The sequence below is a fragment of the Dendrobates tinctorius genome, unplaced genomic scaffold (genome assembly GCF_039654945.1).
Source record: "Dendrobates tinctorius isolate UK_male_01 unplaced genomic scaffold, ASM3965494v1 ptg000319l, whole genome shotgun sequence".
Taxonomy (NCBI): domain Eukaryota; kingdom Metazoa; phylum Chordata; class Amphibia; order Anura; family Dendrobatidae; genus Dendrobates; species Dendrobates tinctorius.
The window spans coordinates 692,017-705,522 of record NW_027361986.1 but is presented as its reverse complement, the minus strand read 5'-3'; positions in this window follow the sequence as shown (position 1 = coordinate 705,522).

The window sequence follows — 13,506 nt, the reverse complement described above, 5'->3', positions numbered from 1 at the left end:
TAAGGTGGGAACTCCCTGCCACACTCCAACACCTGCATCCCACACACAGGATAGTTCAGCAGGGACACCTAGCAGCTTCAGGCTGGGGGTAGCAGAGCACCCTTCGTGGAACCCTGCTTCGTAACACGAGATGTGCTGGGAGGTGGGTGGAGTTAGTATAAAAAGAATGTGAAAGATAGAATTACAGGTCAGTCTCCCAGAGGGGAGTCGAGGTCAGTCCCTGAGAAGGGTCAGTCCCTTAGGGGGCCGTCAGAGAGAGCTAGGACAGACTGACAGAAGGTCAGTCGGGACGGAAGCCACTCAGACAGGAGTGAGGGTCCCTGGAAGAAAGAAAGAGAAGAAAAAGTGCTGCAGCTGCCTCAGTGACCTGAGCCAGCTGGCACGGGACAGAGAGAGAGAGAGAGACGTAGAACTGTAACCTGCATTTCCATAAGAGAGAGAAAGACAAGTACGGAACGAAGTGGAAGGAGAACAGAGAGGAGGAGTGGGTTGGATAGGAACCCTGCCTATAGGTTCTCAGCGCACGGCCGGGGCCCGGTCCCCGAGGTTGTATGGACACTTATGGTTCTGCAGCAGACACCGATGGAGTAGTTGGCAGTAAATGCACTACCCCCATCCAAGACTTGGGACACAATAGCGAATCGGATAGAGAGCCGGGATTCAGGAGAAGGGAGTCCCCGAAGCAGGCTACAGCTGTATGTCATACAAGTGAGAGAGTTGTTAGGAACATCTGACAAGAGGAACTTCAGAGAACCACGGTGCTGGAGCTCTTCACACCAATAGGCGCTATAGAGGAGTCGTTCAGCAAAGGCACATGTTGAAGGGGTGCTGGCGGGGAGAGCCCTATCTTGCTTGGAGGTTGGCTGGGCCTCTGTCCCGTAGGACATGGTACCGAAGCGGGCACCTGTGTGCACTACGAACTGTGAGTAAAGCTTTGAAACTGCAAGCCCTGGTGTCCTCCATTCATTCTCGCATCAGCACCGCTACATTGGGGGTATCAACATCTACACCATTCTGTGCCCCTACTCCTCCATCGCACCTATACACTGCCCTGGGACTACAGCTCCACCTGTGGGGAGCTACACCATCTTAGCTGCATCGCACCATCAGTCCCAGTGGATCTGCAAGCAGCGTTGGCTTACCATCTTACTTGCCAAATACCACGGGTGGCGTCACGAACTTTACATTACAACCAAACACCACCGCCATTGATATTGGGGCCCAGGGCCACGGACCGGGTCACCGTTGCTGTGACACATCATCCCCCCTGACACCGGCCCGGTACCGAGTACCCCATAGCCCTGGGTGAAGCCAGCGGGGGCGACCCACACGCTTAACCCCTTAGCGACAGAGCCAGTTTGCAGCATAATGACCAGGCCAATTTTTACAATTCTGACCACTGTCCCTTTATGAGGTTATAACTCTGGAACGCTTTAATGGATCCCACTGATTCTGAGATTGTTTTTTCATGACATATTGTACTTCATGTTAGTGGTAAAATTTCTTCGATAAGTCTTGTGTTTATTTATGAAAAAAACGGAAATATGGCGAAAATTTTGAAAATTTTGCAATTTTAAAACTTTAAATTTTTATGCCCTTAAATCAGAGAGATGTGTCACACAAATTTCTTAATAAATAACATTTCCCACATGTCTACTTTACATCAGCACAATTTTGGAAGCAAAATTTTTTTGTTAGGAAGCTATAAGGGTTAAAAGTTGACCAGCGATTTCTCATTTTTACAACAATATTTACAAAACCATTTTTTTTAGGGACCACATTATATTTAAAGTCATTTTGAGGGGTGTACATGACAGAAAATACCCAAAAGTAGCACCATTCTAAACACTAGACCCCTCAAGGTGCTCAAAACCACATTCAAGAAGTTTATTAACCCTTTAAGTGCTTCACAGGAACTAAAGCAAAAAATTTACTTCAGAACCAATTTTTTTATTTTCACAAGTGTTAAAAGAGATATCAACCACAAAATTTGTTGTACAATTTCTCCTGAATACGCCGATACCCCATATGTGGGGGTAAACCACATTTTCAGCACATGGCAGAGCTCGCAAGGGATGGAGCGCCGTTTGACTTTTTCAACGCAGAATTGGCTGGAATTGAGATCGGATGCCATGTTGCGTTCAGAGAGCCCTTAATGTGCCTAAACAGTGGAAAACTCCAACAAGTGACCCCATTTTGGAAACTAGACCCATTAAGGAACTTATCTAGATGTGTGGTGAGCACTTTGAACCTTCAAGTGCTTCACAGAAGTTTATAACGTAGAGCCGTGAAAATAAGAAATCCATTATTTTCCACAAAAATGATCTTTTCGCCCCCAAATTTTTATTTTTACAAGGGTAACAGGAGAAATCATACCCCCACAGTTATTGTGCGATTTGTCCTGAGTATGCTGATACCCCATATGTGGGGGGAACCACTGTTTGGACGCATGGGAGAGCTTGGAAGGGATGGAGTGCCATTTTGGAATGCAGACTTTGATGGAATGGTCTGCGGGCATCATGTTGCGTTTGCAGAGCCCCTGATGGGCCTAAACAGTGGAAACCCCCAACAAGTGACCCCATTTTGGAAACTAGACCCATTAAGGAACTTATCTAGATGTGTGGTGAGCACTTTGAACCTTCAAGTGCTTCACAGAAGTTTATAACGTAGAGCCGTGAAAATAAAAAATCCATTTTTTTTCCACAAAAATGATCTTTTCGCCCCCAAATTTTTATTTTTACAAGGGTAACAGGAGAAATCATACCCCCACAGTTGTTGTGCGATTTGTCCTGAGTACGCCGATACCCCATATGTGGGGGGGGACCACTGTTTGGGCACATGGGAGACCTCAGAAGGGAAGGAGTGCCATTTTGGAATGCAGACTTTGATGGAATCATGATGGGGCTAAACAGTGGAAACCCCCCACAAGTGACCCCATTTTGGAAATTAGACCCCCTAAGGAACTTATCTAGATGTGTGGTGAGCACTTTGAACCCCCAAGCGCTTCACAGAAGTTTATAAACGCAGAGCCGTGAAAATAAAAAGTTTTTTTTATTTCCACAAAAGTGATTTTTTAGACCCCAATTTTTAGACCCCCAAAGTTGGTAAATAGTGGAAACCCCTCAATTCTTGCTCCAACCCTAACCCCAACACACCCTAACCCCAACCCTAACCCTAATCCAAACCCTAATCCCTAATCCTAATTCTAACCCTAGCCCTAACCCTAGCCCTAACCCTAGCCCTAGCCCTAACCCTAACCCTAGCCCAACCCTAACCCTAACCCTAGCCAAACCCTAACCCTAGCCCAACCCTAACCCTAACCCTAGCCCTAATTGTAGCCCAACCCTAACCCTAGCCCTAACCCTAACCCTAATGGAAAACTGAAAAAAAAAATATTTTCTTTATTTCATTATGTTTGCCTATGTAAGGAGGTGATAAACGGGGGTGGGGTTATGCACTATTTTTTTATTTTGATCACTGTGATCGTTTATCATAGTGATCAAAATAATGAATGGAATCTGCCAGCCGGAGCCGGCAGATTCCCGGCGGGCGCACTGCGCATGCGCCCGCCATTTTCAAGATGGCGGCGCCCATCGGAGGACGCAGGCGGGACGCGGGACCACCGGGAGGGGACGGAGGACCATGGAGAGGTACCGGGGGGGATCGGGGATCCTATTTCTCTCTCCTCTGATGTGCGATCATATCAGAGGAAAGAGAAATTTAATGCATAATCGCGGTTTTTTTTGCAGTCGCCATTATAGGGTTAATAACGGCGATCGCAAAAGCGGGGTCAGTAAAAACCGACCGATTCATGTTCTCTGAGGTCTCGGCTACCCCTGGCAGCTGAGACCCCGGAGAAAATCCGACACTGGGGGCGCTATGTACTTTCTCCACAGCGCTGTGAATTAACGGCGCTGTGGTTTAAGTACCCTTAACTACCGCCGTTAAAAGGCGTATCGGCGGTCGTTAAGGGGTTAAAAAGACAGACACTGCTGGATCACAGGCCAAACGATGCTTTACTTTTATTTTTTGCATTTATCAGTACTATTATGGTCTTCTTATGGCCTGCAATGTCCTTAACTGGATCACAGTGTTTCTGTCACGGGGCAGTAGTGGGATAACAGGAGACATGGAACTTGGGCCCTTGAACTGCCCCTGAGGCTAAGGAGGCGCCCTGACTTTCCTTAACTTGGGGGTACACTTGATGGTAGTGAGGCCCAAGTCCCTGACCTGTCCCTATCTTCTGTTTAGCCCTGAGCTAAACCCCAAACCCCTCCCAGGAGGTGAGACAGGGAATAAAGTGAACTGCACCAATAACACGAAAGGAAAGATAAAACATACACCACGGGGTTAAAGCAACTAAAAACCAAAACTTAGCTTTATCTGCTGCCCATGCTCCAAGCAGCAGAGTAAGGCACCCGATCAGCATCCAGCAGCAACACCACTGCTCCAGATAAGCTGAACCCCCTCTGCACCAGGTAGGTCCAGTCTTCACCAAGGTTGGTTAGCAAATGACCAGTATTACCAACAGTGAATTGCAGCTCCAGGTGGCCTTATAAAGGGAAGTGGGAGTAGTCACCACCTGCTCACTAACTAAACATTTTGTAGCACCAGCGGCCACCGGGGGGGGGAAACCCAGCAGCCGATCAACTACAGTTGTAGCAACACCAGCGGCCACCGGGGGAAAAAACCATATTAACCCCCAAGGGCCAGAAAGGAAAAAGGTTTATATAAGAGAGTCCAGACTCTGACACAGATCCAAAAATGGATCGTGACAATTTCTATGTGGATCTTTTTTCAGTGCATTTGTGAGGGAGGGCCAGGGCCGTAGTCATGGCTGAGGACACCGGTGTATTTGTGTCCTGGCCTCCCATCAAATGAAAATAGTGTCTATTTCTCTGCATACCTGTGGCTCCATCTTCTGCGCCATCAGGGTCCTCTGTTTTACTGAAGAATCCCTATAGACGGTACTGCATAAATAGAGACACAGTCCATTTCAACTCTCAAATGAGCAAGTTTACTGGTTTCTTTACGCATCACATCCATATTCTTCACAGCATTAACAACAGGTTTCATTTCTTCCTCTTTCCCTGCTCTTCTCTCTCTATCACACAGCACTTACCCAGGTCGGACTGTATCATACAGTTCCTCAGCGTCCTCCCTGTTCAGCTCTGCTTTGGTTAGATGCTCCCTAGTCTGATTTGTCCCAGACTGAGAATATCAGCCTCCAAAGTCAGCTGCCACATGGTGAGCGACCTGCCCTTCTGTATTGTCTCCTGTGGTGACGCAGCATCCTCCTGGTCCAAATTCACTGCATCTGGGGGTTCCCTCATGGAGCCACCTGCATCCCTGTACTGCCACTGTTTCTGTCTTAAGCTTCTGTTCCTGTACTGCTGCAGCCCGCTGCTGTTCTGGCCTGCTGCTATTCTGGCCTGGTGCTGCAAATGGCTGGGCTTCTCCCTTAATAAACGTTGTGTGGTCACTGCCATCATTCTGGGCTCTATAGATCTCGCAGGCGGTTTGGGCACCCTGGCCCGACTAACTCCTTTGAGGAAGTTCTCCCTCTCTTAGCTGCAGCTGACCCCTCCTATATTTAACTGCTTTCTATTACATCTACCATACTGCCCCCATCTAGTGGCCAGAAATGGGTACTATGCTTTCCCTAATAACAGGTACATGAAATAAATATATACATTACATTATGTACATTGTTATACCACTAAGGAAGAGAGTGGGCTATTACACGGTCCCGGTACACCTCTTACACATTCCTATGAGACTTAGATAGATGTAAGGAGATGCACATATTGCCCTGTTTCTTCCTGAAGACATCGGTGCTGTGTATAATGTAAAGTGTAGTGTGCACAATGTTATGCGTTATGGTGGCGGTGATTTATAGCGTGGATTGTGATGTGGTGTATTGTAATGTTTTGCACTGTACTGTGAAGAAGCTGAGTTCTGCCCAGCAACAGACAGTGAGTAGGGTAAGACATAGTTAGGTGTTGGGACTAGCCCAGAGAGTGAGGGGAAGTGTAGCAGGATAAGGGAGTACTTCCTAGTGGTGGATCAGACAGGGCCTCTGATCTGATTGCTCAACAGAGCCACATGCAGTGGATGCCCCTGTGGCAAGACAGGAACTACCGGAGCAGATAGTAAGAGCCTGTAACAGAACAGAGAACAGAGAAGAGAAGCGAGTAGCAGTCCAGAATCGGGACAGAAACAGTGAAAGAAAGAATGCTGGGACCTGGGACAGGAAGCCTAGCAGGACAGTGCAGAGTCTTCAGTCAGAGAGGTAATAGAAGGCAACAGTAAAGGGAAGCAAGAGGAAGAGCATACATATTGCATTGTTGCTACTAAGCATCCATAGTGAAGAAACTCAAGTAGTCACCACATTGGGGCACATCCTCTCCTATGGAGAAATTAAAGGACGCATCTCAAGAAGATGGAGTCTATGACTCTTGTGGATTGGACTTTGAAAGTGCTATTGAGGAGTCGTATCAATGTACCCCACTCCGTGGGGTCTTCATTATTCAGCTGGGAACTGAAATTAGCTCTGAGAGGCCGTAGCATTACACCTCGACCCTTGTGGTCCCCAGTAAAATGGAAACTCCCATGATGGTGGACTGGGCTGTGCAAAGAGTAGCGGAAGTAACTGAGGAAGATAGAGTGTTGTCAGAAAGCAAGGAAATATGTGCAATGATGTCTCTTGTTAATGAAAAGCACTTGAAGATAAGTGCCTACTATTTGCTGAATATACTGTAGTTCATACCAACTTATTCTTCAGTAAAAAGAAGTCTATTTTTGAACTGTGGTCTCCCACACTTAACCTCTTAACACCTGGTCCTGGCCAGCTGAATACAATGGCACAATACGATGGCCATTACGGCTAAAGTCCACACACCCAGTCAGGACCCCCACTTTCATGTAAGTGGGACGAGTGCCTGACCCATGGCTATCGCTCCGCAGCACGTTACATAGAATCTCGCTGATGACCATGATTGGCAGCAGTGGTAAGGTGACTAAAACAGAGCATCATCAGAGGCACATCCAATGACATCCGGTTATAGTCACCTGACTATTGCAGACTAGCACAGGCCTCAGCAATTAGGCAAAGAACTGCCAATGTGCCACTTCAACTTCACAGGTACTTAAAATTGACAAATGGTAAATGGGAGGTTGTTAATTTATTTAAGCCTAAAATCTGTTCATGTTTCCTGAAGCAACATCAGCAGTTTTTCCATACCCAGAGAGTATTATTATCATCTTACTGATATTAGCACATGAAACTACTTTTCTGCCTGGCATGAATATCATCAAAATGCAAAGCTTTCTAACAATAAAAAGAAAACTTTTTTTACATTTTATTTTTAATCTTGACGCTTGAGAAATTGGATAGTATTAACTATTGAAAATAACACATTATTCTGCATTTTTCAATCTGAAGGAAGCACTACACACATATGAGATATGTACCGTACATTTAGGTCACCTTGATTCTGCTTATATAGCAAAAAATGTTACGGTCCATAGCTCAAATAATTTATTTTATTCTATTTCATTATTATTATTATCATAGCTTAGGCACAAAATTGGGATTTTTTCTAAATTTAAGGGAGAACTATACTTTCAAGTAACTTTTCACAAAAAGCTGCCTTGTCTGTGTACATGAGGAAACATTATTTCTGGTGATTATTTGACTTGTATCCTGCAGTGTTCACTAGTTTTCTCTCTGCAGGCTATATCTCCAATTGGTAAATGACTCTGAGCTATAATGTTTCCTATACGCTGATTACACAGAAGAGAGATTCCTGTTCTTTTTCCCTTTAGCAGCATATATAAACAGCAGGTACATGGAGGAAATTATACAACAGTACTAAGTTGTGTGGCTGTGAATCCAGCATAACCTTGCTAGAATTAGCAAAATCTATTTCTCTGCATCTCACTCCTCTTCAAAAACTTCAATAGGGCGTGTAATCTGACACCTGGTAGTCCATCTTCCCTTTAGCTAGACAGATTTTAAATGTTTGTTCTTAGAATGGATGGTGAGTTCAGGAGTGAGCTGGAGGAATAGACTAAAAAGAGGAAAAACAAGCCTATTTCTCTGATAAGATATATTACCAAGTATCCTAAATTTGTGTGTACTTTTTTGTATACCAAATTTGTAAATATTACAGTTTACATTTGACAGAGAAAAACAAAATTATTTTAATTGATATATATATTAATTATTATATATTGTATTCATATATTTGTACCATTCATATTCAACATACTCATTAGTCTAGTGGCTGCAGATTGGCTAACTCATGTTAAAGTTGACCACACACATGGCTAGTGTTTTCCCCTCCGAGTGTAATATTTTAGTTTAGAACCTGTGCAATCCATTGTTCTCCCAGTAGGTACCATATTTTTCGGACTATAAGACCTACTTTATGCCTCCAAAATTTAAGAGGAAAGTAGGGGGTGCGTCTTATAGTCCAGATTTACCTTATAGTTAAGCTGTGGCTGTGAGGGGAGGTAGAGCTAGCGTTGGAGGAGGCACGACTCAGCAGCTACAGCTAACACATGTGCCCTCTGTTAAAGAAAGTGAATATTCACTGCTTCGCACACCCATAGTCTCTCCCACCTGTATGCACATAATCTGGTGGTAGAGACTATGGGCAAGTGAAGCACTGAATATTCATTCTCTTTAATAGCGGGCACAGGTGTTAGCTACAGCCACCGGCTTCTGCAGCTGCTGAGCGACCACTTGTGCCCACTATTAAAGAGGATGAATATTCATTGCTTCCCACAACCATAGTCTGCCCACCTCTAAGCGCTGAAGCCAATGCCGAGAGGTGGGCGATACTACGAGAGTGGAGATCGGTGAATATTCATTCTCTTTAATAGCGGACACATGTGATAGCTGATACGGCGGCATCGGCTAACATGTGTCCGCTATTAAAGAAAATTAATATTAACTGCTCCCACTCCCAAAGTCCCGGGCATGGGAAGTAGTGAATATTCTGGCAGCTGACCTTAGCATATGGACGCGCTTAACTGCTGGTATTAGAACAGGATGATACGCTGTGAGGGAGCAGAGGGAAGATGAGTAGAATCGTTCATTTTTCTATGTGTGCGGCCTGAAGGGGGACCATGTATACCAGAATGTGGATGGGACCATGTATACCAGAATTGGGATCAAGGACCATGTATAGCAGGATGGGGGGGCCATCTATACCAGGTTGGTGGGTCATGTATACCTGTAAGGAGCACCATGTATACCTGGATTAGGGGCCATATATACCTGGATGTAGACATATATAATAGATGAGGACATATGTATCAGGAAGAGGGGGCTGTTGTAGCTGCTTTTTGTTCTGACCAAGCGTCAGATATACCCATGATCCTAAGTCAAAAAGGCAACAGTCACTTCGATAAACATATCCCAAACAGAAATCATCACGGAAGGTGCCGTGAGGATCCACTTCTTGGATCCTCACGGCACCTTCCGTGATGATTTCTGTTTGGGACAAGCGTCAGATATGTCAGATCACCAGTGAGGCCGGATTAGGAGTTTTCGCCCTTCTGTTCACAAGCGCTTGGAGACAAAGAGACTCAACACACTCGAGCCGTGATCAAATCACTTTATCTGACGTATTGAAATACTAGAAAAGACACTTCAACAATAAAAGAAAACACAATTCTCACATCTACCACAGAAATGAGGGAGAAACGAAGAGATCCCAATATGTATAAAATGATAAATTTTATTAAAGTAATATTAAAAAAGACAAAAATTATATAATATATAGCAGAATGGATTCACCATCTAAATTACACTGTGCTGTAATGTATAGTGCCGATTTAATATACAATAAATGCCACAACCATACCAAATTAGTAATTCACAGGCGCTTTACAGCATTCATGTGATATGGGCAAAAATATATAAAAAATATACCTTATCAGCTATTGCAACATAGTATGTCTCACAATTAGTGCCATATAACATATATCAAAAACCACAGTTCATAGGTACTTGCAGCATTCCTATAATATAGGCTCAAAATAGCCATGCAAAAAGGAAAGAAATACTGACACATAAAAGGAGTCATAGAGTATACCCAGTGTAACCGCTATATTAAACTGAAACCAGGGATTAGCGGCCCATCCGATTATAGCCAATGAGGCAGATATATCACGGGGCACATCTTTTCCCCAAAACCTAGATTGAGTGCAAGTCTCATTATGTATGCAGTGTGGGGTTAATACCTTCCATGGCTCCAGAGGTAAAGCTAAATACGGCATAGTCCTCGCAGATACTGGGCTGTGTGTACAGATCCAACAGTCTTTCGGTTTCTGTCATTCCACGTCCTTTATAAGAAGAGCATGATGCTGATTAAGTTTGTTGTCCCAGTCAGCATTTAAGAGTTTATCCTGTGTCTCTGTAGAGTGCAGTAACCCTGTCACTGCCAGCAAGGTGATGAGGAGTACAGTCATTCTGCTGTTGACAGGACCTTCTTGCAGTGACTGGCGTGGATCCAGGTGGGCTTTCCCTCAAGTTTTACTGAGGGGGATGTGGTCATCTGGACTTGGAAGGGGCTGTCAAATCGTGGGTCCAGGCTCCTTCTCACGTGTCTGCGAATAACCACCCAATCACCTGGATTCAGCTGATGCACATCTGCACTGGCATTAGGATCTGGAATGGATGAGAACACATGTTTATGCACCACATTAAGTCTTTCCTGCAAGGCCTGGACGTAGGCGGTCATAGAACCGTGTTGCATTTGTAGCACCTGTGGGAAGTACAGACCAGTCTTTGGTGCACTACCAAACAGGACTTCAAAGGGAGACAAGCCTGTCTTTCTATTTGGAGTGTGTCTGACTGAAAAGAGTGCAAGAGGCAAGCACTCTACTCAGCTCTTTCCTGTGTCTGCCATGGCCTTTTGAATTTTCAGTTTAAGTGTCCCATTTAGTCTTTCCACCTTCCCACTACTTTCTGGCCTATATGGTGTATGAAATGATGGCTGTAAACCCGGGGCCTGCATGACTTCCCTCATTATTTCTCCCATGAAGTGTGTACCTCTATCGCTTTTTATGGTTTCTAGGGACACCATACCTGCAGATCAGTTCTTTCATCAGTTTGTCTGCAGTTGTTTTAGCATTTGCACATTTTACCGGATAGGCTTCCGGCCAACCAGAGAAGAGATCTACACTTACTAGGATATTTACATACACTCCTACCTTGGTAGCTGTATGTCGTCAATCTGTAATCTCTGAAACAGGTAGAGAGGCCTAGGTGTCGCTTTCTTAGGGACTTTTACTGTTTTACCTGGGTTGTGCTGTGCACAGATGGGGCATGATTGTACAAGTTTCGCGGCTGTGTAACTGAAACCAGGAGCGATCCAGAAGGCATCTACCCTGGCACACATGTGACTTTTTGAGGCGTGAGTGGGGCCATGTGTGGCTTGCGCCATGATTGGGAACAGGGACTTTGGTAGGCACAACTTATCCTTATTCTCCCATACTCCGTTTGAGTTCAGCTCAGCTCTGTCATGATCCAGGTTGAATCTGACAGATAAATGTAGAAGTAACCTTTTTTTTCCTTAAGCTGTGAGCTTAAGGTTGGTTTTTGCCCCCGGTGGTCGTTATGGTCATTCCACTGGTGTTTTTAGTTCTAGTTTGCCCCCCCCGGTGGTGGTTAGTGTTACTGAAGGGGATTCACTAACAGGTGAGATTGCTCAATAAAGGTGTGTCAGTTGTGCTCACTCACTGTTGGTCATATTATTGGTCTTTTCGGCGCCTGGTGCGGAACCAGCCTAGGGATCAATAGGAGTGTAGAGACACTGACTCAGGGGAGTGCAGGAGGTCTCCTCTCCCCGTTCCATATCACAGGGCCACCATTGTAATTGTTTCCCTGGTTTTCCCCTTTATTCTGAAATTTGCCCTCCTGGAGGCGGTGTATCCAGACATACGTGTACCACTGAAATTCGCCTGCTGGAGGCGGTGTATCCAGCTGCACATGCTATTATTTAAATTCGCCTTGCTGGAGGCGGTGTATCCAGGGTCACACGTGTCATATAAATTCGCCCTGCTGGAGGTGGTATGACCATGACATCATGTCATTTTCACCAACCATATATTTTCTCTGGTGAGCCTTTGGCCATGTTCAGACATGTGAGCAATTGCTTCTGGGCCTCACTAGGGTGAGTGAGGAGCTGCATGGTGTGTTGAAGCAGTTCCAGCAGCAGTAATCAGAGTCTGGGGCCTCCCCTCTAGCTCAACCGGAAAATCAAATTGCGGCTCCGGCAAAGAAGCCCCCTAGAGTCCCTGCTGGGGAGCGGAACTTGCTCATACAGGCGGACGTACCCAGGCAGGTGGGTGGAGTTGGTATCCCCATGGTGCTGTCTGGGTTTCCCCGAGGTGAAGGGGTGCGTCCCTGTAGTGAGCAGACTGGTGATATGGTCTGCAGGACTCACGCCAAATCTTCCATACCACCGAAGAAACCGCCTCCTCCTGGTCATGTGGAGGAAGGCGACCAGGGAGTGTATTTTTCCTCCATATCCCAGGCCCCTTCCTCTCCAGTGTGAGCAGCAGGTGCGCTGTGGGGGAGTAGGGGCAAGTCTCAACCCTCGCCATTAGCCAACCCTGGGAGGTGCAGACCTCATGGTGGAAAGGGTTGTGGGGTGGTGTACCCCTTGGTGGAGTGCGGGGGTGTGAGTGTGGTGACACAGGGGGACGCCTCTGTTGTCAATCCCAGAAAGAGTTCACCGAATATTGACAAACGAATGTGTGGCAATAAACGTTCAGGTCCGGACCTGTGTGTGAACGAGCATGTATGGGTGACCACCAAAAATCATCCAGTGGAAGTGTGTTGTGGAGTCTTACCAGCTTATACCAAACATCCACATACATAACTCGTTCCCCAGGCCGGCGCTTCGGAGATGTGTGGTGCCTCCAGAACATACATTGCCAATACCAGTGGTGCGTTTGTCATAAACCTGAGGTGCAGGTAGTCGCAGGGGTGAACTCTGCATCTGGGCATCCCCTCTGTAAGTGTTTCCCTGATGAGGAGCGGTCTTGAGGGTCCAGAGGCCCCTCATTGAGGGAGGGTACTGTCATGATCCAGGTTGGATCTGACAGATAAATGTAGAAGTAACCTTTTTTGGTTTGTTTTTTGCCCCCGGTGGCCATTATGGTCATTGCACTGGTGTTTTTAGTTCTAGTTTGCGCCCGGTGGTGGTGAGTGTTACTGCACGGGAATCACTAACAGGTGTGATTGCTCAATAAAGGTGTGTCAGTTGTGCTCACTCACTGTTGGTGATATTTTTGGTCTTTTCCAACCATCCTGGGTGAAGGAAGGAGCTGGAGGAGAGTCCCGGGCAGCTATGGTGTCAGTGAGGAGGTCTTACATAGCTTGGTGGAGTGGCAGCTATGGTGTCAGTGAGGAGTTCCTGCAAAGCTTGGTGGAGTGGCAGCTATGGTGTAGAGCTGCACTCAGTTGCTGGAAAGCTGCACTCAGGT